General features: G+C 33.4%; 1 non-coding gene across 1 annotated transcript; it reads right to left on the minus strand.

Annotated features, from left to right (window-relative positions):
- Nucleotides 1-1765: 1765 nt before the first annotated feature.
- Nucleotides 1766-1837, minus strand: TRNAM-CAU (transfer RNA methionine (anticodon CAU)). Its single transcript has one exon. It is a non-coding gene; the product is annotated as a tRNA-Met (tRNA).
- Nucleotides 1838-7852: the final 6015 nt, after the last annotated feature.

Here is a 7852-nt window from a genome sequence, read left to right on the forward strand (position 1 = left end):
CACCAGTCACGGAAATATTTGTCAAGAAATAAAATGGTTTGGTGGGAAATAAAAGATGTGTATTGAAGTAATGGGTGAAGGACTAAACTAGCTGAAGAAAGTTTTATTTGAATTTCGCGCAAAGCTACACGAAGGCTATCTCGCCCTTTCAGCCGCGGGAGCGTTATAATGTCGATTAATTCCACTATTCGTTGGTAAAAGAGTTGCTGGTAGGTGGTGATGACAAGCTGCCTTTCCCATAGTCTTACACTGCTTAGTTACGGACGGCTAGCGTGGATAGCCCTCGTGTAGCTTTGCGCGAAATTCAAGAAAACAAAAAACAAAACAAGCACACAGTAAGAGTTTCATTGCCAAGATGTTATTTATATCCTTAGTTGCAACAAGTATTTCGATGTAGACTAGATTATGTTGGGGAAGTGTAATTTTTTATAAATTTAAAACATTACACCTCAGAACGGCGGTTATTGCAAGGGTAACTGGGTAAAGTTATTGTTGATGTGTGCATAGCTTTCATTTTAGTAACGAAATTCTATATGTTTACCTGTAAACTTGACACTTGACTTGGTTTGTATAGTTTATTACTTGGGTATTCCTCATAAAATTTCTATCGTAGTTAATTCGGAAGTAATAAGATCTTTAATTATAAAGCTTATTCAAATCATTTTGAACGCAAAGTCTTAAACAATACGAATATAGTTTATAAACAAGAGAGCGTCCTTAACTTACGGGATGACAGAAACACAATGGTCGAAACGTTGTTCACTCCTCTACGTAAAAAATTTTCTCAACCCAAACGAGCCGTTTTTACAAATACATTTCTCTACAATTTCTCGACATCACTGAGAAACACAATTTGTTGAAACTAGATGGCAGCAGCAACAAAAGTTGATTTGCGATATTCATATCCTGCTGACTTCACAAATTCTATTTTTCGTGAACTTTGCTTAAATGATTAAAAAGAAGGTTTACGTTATAATAAAGCCTATTGAAGCATCATAAGGTTTAATACGGATAGTGTGATTCTTAATATCTCTACACGATATATTTGAAGTAGTTCAGTTTCTAAAAAATGATTTATAGCTGTTCCTTAACCCATTTATTGAAAATTATGTTGTAAATCATTTCGGAATTCCTATTAAATTAGTATGAGTTAGAAGAAATGAACACATTTGATTACGTTACGTATCGATGCGAAGGTCGCCAACTGTTTTAAGTATTGTTACACAAAAAAACGAAAACCTGATGTTTACATATTCATATATTATATGTTAACTAGAAATATATAGCTTAAAAATTCGTGAGTACCAATGTCCGTGTATGTATATTTACAAGTAATATAAATGCGATGAAATTTGCTTAATCTAAAACTTTTTAACATGGTAAAAGATAAATGTAAATAAAGAATCAAAGCAAAAAGCATGGTAGGAATTTAGGTTTTAAGTAAACTAGGGGTGCTCGAGATCAGCCAATCTTTTTTCGCCCCACCGGTGATTTAAATGGTTATTGAAAATACCAAACTACATGCAAATAAACAAAATATTTGATTTTCTTCTTATCGAGACAACAACCTTAGGGGAAGAAAGCCAAACATAAAGGCAATCAATCATCCTGATGTGTGGGCATAAATATCTTTATACAGATTTTGCAGATGGTTATTACTGAATAATTTACTATTAACAATAAATAATGGATTCATAAAAGTCAGCGAAGGATTTAATTTGAAGAAAAATCGATCCGATATATTATTAGCAAGAAAAAAGTGTTTTAGCAGAGCGTGGTTTCGATCCACGGACCTCTGGGTTATGGGCCCAGCACGCTTCCACTGCGCCACTCTGCTTCGTTTCATATTTCCTTATCTTTTACTTTTGAAATAAATATAATATCAGATTTTTTTTTTTGTTTATTTAATTTTAATAATAATTTATATTTGTGACAATGATAATCACAAGATTAGGACCATCTACTTATATTTATATTTGTACTCTTTGAGTAATTAGACGCCCCAATTTAAAAACGAAAAAACAAGTTTGTTTAAAATACGCACTGCACAGTTACGTTTTTGTGAATGAAAGAAAACTGTCGAAGCGTACCTTTGGTGGAAGTGAGTAGGTCGGCATTTTCACCCTAGTAGCGTTCAGACGCATGAATTGACATCACGATTAATTACTTCTGCTAATCAAGTACCACAACAAATATGAGTGAACTATTTAATATGTATGTTTTTTTATGTATGTGTCATGACCTGGTAGTTTATAACACTCGTCTAGTAATTTCTGAGCCGGAACCCCATTCCTGAGCATGCTCGCTCTTTCAGGTTAATAACACTACTGTCAGTAAAGACCAGCACGAGAGTTGATTGACTTACTGTGACTCGTAAATTGGAACGTCTATTGCACATAACACTCGAGTAGCTTTGCTCAAAATACAACAAAAGTAAACATTATTTGTGAACTTTATTTCTTGTAATTCTTCACTGAGTGCTTTATAACAATGACGCTAAGCCGTATTGTTGAAATTGTCCACAACTAAGATTCGGTTTTACGTGATTTATTGTCTGTTATATTATCATATATTTTCTGAGCTATCAATCTAGTGCCTCAGAACTATGTTTAAAAACTGTGTATAGAAACTTACCTTTATTTTTTATTAGTTATTAAAATATACAACGTCCTTTCTAGGCTCGTTTAATGAACATTTTATATCCTATATTTAACCTCCACAAAGCGTCTAGTCTACATATACCTAGTCCTCTGTATTTCACAATTACCAAATAAATTGAACACACTTAAAAGCGTATTTTAAAAAGCAGCATTGGATATTATCACTAATGTATTGTTAGAACACGAAAAAGTAAGTTTACATAGCAACGTGAGTGCACACTCACTTTTTAGCTCAACAAACAACAGTACTTTTTGAACTATTCGTTAATCGCTAACTGCCATAATTATTCGTAACAATATGGTTTCCTAGGTTATGATGGATCTCTTAAAAGCAGACTTTGTAGTTCTATAGAAAACTTAATACTTTTGATATCTTTTTTTCATCTGTATATATCAAAATAAAATAATCAACAAAACCTTCGGCTGAGAACAACAACAAAACTTTGGATAATGGAAAGTGACCGGGAAGTAAAAGAACTACTACACATTTTGGATGAAATGCGATCTACCGGTCAGTTATGTGATGCTATTCTCAGGACACATGACTGTGGGAAGTTTTTGATACATTCTGCTGTACTGTCAGCCAGTAGCCCTTATTTTAAGGTTCTTTTCACAAATACCTTGGGTACCCCTCATAAGAAGGATATTCTTATACCTGGGATCTCAGCGGATTTGTTGTTACTTATTATTAAGTACGCCTACACCCTGGTGACTTGTGTCACCATGGATAATGTCGCCGTCCTTCTTCCCGCAGCTGATCAGTTCAATGTCATCGGAATGGTCAAAGATTGTAGCCAGTTTTTGATAGATAACATGGATTTTGAAAACTGTATTGGAATTCGACAGTTTGCCCAAGTATACGGTGTGTCGGATTTGGAAAAAGTAACAACCCAGTAAGGATATTTTCCCATATAATTTAATAGGTTTGAAGTAGGTCAAGCTAACGTGAATTCAGTAGCAATTAAATTACTTTACGAACATTATATGTGAAGTTGTCGTCACAATTACAGTGAATTGCATCTCCTTTCTCTCTCTACCTACCCATCCTCCGTTCAACTAGTAAAAACGTTATTATTGTTTTAATATATTGCTGAGATATAGAGAAATGTTTGTAGAATATTTTTAGTAATAAGAAAATACAGTACGTTAACAAATGTATATGTAGAAACAAGAAATATTCTTCAATGGTCGCAGTACTTGAAATTATTTTAGGCAGGATCAAAATGAATTAATCTACGAGACCTCAGGTGTGGTCAAATACATAAATCGAAAGGGTTTGACCTGCTGCGGTCAAAACAGTAACTGGACCTCAAACCATTGAAGAGATGAGGGAGCCATGAGCTAAATGTTTGTACTTGAAACAATAAAAAAAACAACCCAGAACATTCTGTAAGCCGCTTTATCGTGACTAAAAAGCGTTATGCAACATACAAACAGCATTGATCCAAGTACCTATTAGTCAGTCATGACAGTTAATAAATGAACTTTACGTAGAATATCATGGTCGCATAATAAAAACAGACTTTATTTATTTTTGTATAGTACGGATTTGCAAGAAAACAACTTCTCCAGAAATACATTCATAAATTCATGAATAGCTTTATAACTTTTTATTTAGTCTTTCAAATTCACTGCAAAGGAAAAACTGTATAAGGTATTTAGTTGGAACTTAACATAGTTTCTTTTCAGTCCTGCGTTATATTTGTTTGTTTAAATGCAAAGCTGTACGAAGGACTATCTAGGTTGTACTCATGGAATTTTGCATTTTAGTCATGAAGCTTTCTTTTAAGCTACTAGATAAGTGGTTACGTGTATATGCACAAAACTTTTAAAAACAGCTCTTGGTTAACTAGAGTAAAAATATTTTTTTTTATTATTACGAATGTAAAAGAGCAACTTAGAATGAGTGATGTGTTAAATCATTGATATTAATTCGGTTCTCTCTGAGGACTTATAATGCTTAAATTCGGGTGTCAGTGCTAATAGATAGCCCTTCTGTAGCCTTATGCTTAACTGCGAAACAAATAAACAAACTACATTAATTAGGATGTTAGTGATCTACTAAACCAAATTATATATACATAAAAAATATAAAATCAATATATTATTATTTTTGCGTGTATAATCATGACTATTACACGCTTTTTAAATACCTTTTATAATTGTTCTGTAAAATATTTCTGTATTAAATCATAGATTCTTGATGAAAGAAATTGTACAAGTCTTGGAAACTTCTCAAGAATTTGTAGAACTTTCTGTAGAAGAACTTGTAGACATATTTGCAGCTGATGACTTAAATATTTGCCATGAAGAAGACCTTTGGGAAGCCGTTGTAAAGTGGATTGACAACGATCCGGAAGGCAGAAAACATGATTTGTTAAGACTAATGCAATGTATCCGATTTGGGCTTATGGATGTTACATTCTTTATCAAGATGGTCAAGTATCATCCATATGTCACGGAACAAAGTAAATGTCGACCTCTGATCAACGAGGCACTCACTATTCTATGGGATCAACGACAAGAAAAACCTTTGATTGATACTAAGCTGATTTCTCCACACCTGATTCATCCAAGGTTTCCTCACGAGGCGCTGTTCATCTTTGATGGTTGGAATCGTAGGAATCTAGTCAGTTTGGTGGAAGTGTACGATGTTAGAGCTGATTGGTGGATTCAGGTAACGCATACAAATGGATGATCAAGCATTAAATGCTACGTTACTTATTCTTATATAAGAATATTTTGCAGTTTTTTTCTTTCTATACAAAAGGATAAGAGAAACGTTAACAAAATTGAAAAATCATTTTCTGTGTTTTATTAAAATTTATCTTGATCAAAACATACACAATAGAAAGAGTATACATTTCTGTAAAACTAACACTTTATATAAATAGACTTATGTTGTCAGATTTTACGTATGGGCCGGAAACTTTATGGTAGGTGTTTGTGACTTGTTGATGATACATTTTAACAGAAATAAAAACAACAGTATATATTAAAACAAGCAAAACATATGAACAAATGTTACACTGTTGAATATCATAGTTGTATCCAGAGCTTTAAATAAATGTATACATTTTTTAAAAGTCTACACAGGTTATTTCAGTTACTTTAGCACACAATTTGACAATATAAATTATTCTTCTCTTTTATGTTATTACAATACAGTCTATGATAATTTCAATTCAGTAAACACCAATATACGCTCTTTATAGCTCGGCGTCTTACTCAAACTACATTTTGGACGAATATTTATAGCCTGGCCAAGGCCTAGAACATTCCACACGCTACAAGATATAATAATACTCAATTTTAACAACGAGAAACCCCAGAAGCTTCTAGTAACATGACGCAATAGTACAACAATTGAAATACACAACGTACGATTCGTACACTGTTACATAAACAAACCTACGATAACCTATTTATAAAATAACTAAATTTAGTGCCCATTAATGCATCTTATAAATTGTCTGTATCTACATATGTACAGAATGGGGCAAATTTTCTGCACACTTAGTACTAAACAGTTGGTATTATACGACTAGTAATTAAAATATTACAAAAGAAACTGAAACTAATTTAATTTTTATTTTAGAGTAAAACATTAGAAATGCAATTATAATCTAAATGAAACAACTATATAGTCATTTTTGCCCACATTTATGGTGCTTATGAGGCACAAGTTACTTGATATACATGTTCACTTGTCTCAAACGTCTCTTTAGAAGCCTCTATTTTAATGGATTTATAAAACGAATTGGAAAAATAAATTAGTTGTGAACAATGCGTTTAAAGTATACACCGTATTACTTACATAACTAAAGAAGAAATTACGGTTAATCAATAAGTTATTGTTACACTATTGATAATTACACTGATCTGGTGCCACGCTTGTAAGTTTAATTGTATAGGGTAGTACTGTTTAGAAACTTCTAAGTAATTATATACACTTCTCTACCACTATTAGCTGGACATCACTGACCCAGCAGGACCGCGATCGTACCATAAAATAGCTGTGTTAGAAACTGACGTGTATGTCATTGGTGGTTTCAACAGTGTTGACTATCTGAACACCGTCTGGTGTTGGAACATAGCTAGTAGACGATGGAGAGAAGTGGCCCCCATGCACGTGAAAAGGTGAGATCTGGGTGAACGATTTAGTGGAATGCAGCTCTCTATGTAAAGACTTGAACTGGAATTTTCAGAAAGTAAAATGTACATTGAAGGCTCTGAGTCCTAGGTGCAGATTGCACTTAATTTAAATTACAATAAAAAAAACATGACAATGTGGTTAGATCTTATACAGGTAAGCTCATTTCTTTATTAATGTGTTTATTTAACCCAACGGCTAGTTATTACTGACACAAATGATTAAAAATGTGGTAAATCCATATGAACGAATCACGTGAAAAGGCGAAATGTCGATAAAAAGCACAAGAATATATCATACAAAAAAAGGTTAATATGTCTAAATGCCAGTTGTACAAACACTATCGAATTTCAGAATTAGCGGTTTGTATGATTAAAATATACCCTCTTTAATCAGACACTGTTTTGAGTCAGATGTTCGAAGATCAATTTTCGTAATTCCACTGTATTTTTTCTCACTGTTTGCACTGTGTCCGTTAGTTTTAATTATATTGAGAGTTTATCACTGCTGAAACAAATTGTAACAACGAAATCCTAAGTAATAAAAAGTAAAAATCCGCAGCTAGCTGTCATTTTAATTACCGCATTTTCCTTAGTATAAATCGTTATTTTTTCCCAAAGAATGTTTTATGCGACTGACTTATTTAAAGGTGCGACATATTTTTTTTTTTTTTTCTATGGTGCGATGACTGTCCATAGAAAACTATTATTACAGTTATCAGTACTGTCACTCAAAATGTGCGCAGCTAATTACTGGATAAATACGCGGCTCTTGATGGGTTGTCGCGCGGCCGCGCAGACGACATGCAGTTTAGTAGGGTCGCGGCTTATAGGAAAACGTGTATCATTCAGTTTGTTACTAGGGATTAGACATTTACAGTAACTCAATATTCAACAAGAAATTATGGGTAAATAACTAAACTTTTCAAGCAACGTAGAGAACGTATTGCCCCCCAGTGGCTCAGCGGTATGTCTGTGGACGCTAAAATCCTGGTTTCGATACCCGTGGTGGGCAGAGCACAGATAGCCCATTGTGCAGC

The sequence above is a fragment of the Tachypleus tridentatus genome, chromosome 11 (genome assembly GCF_004210375.1).
Source record: "Tachypleus tridentatus isolate NWPU-2018 chromosome 11, ASM421037v1, whole genome shotgun sequence".
NCBI lineage: Eukaryota > Metazoa > Arthropoda > Merostomata > Xiphosura > Limulidae > Tachypleus > Tachypleus tridentatus.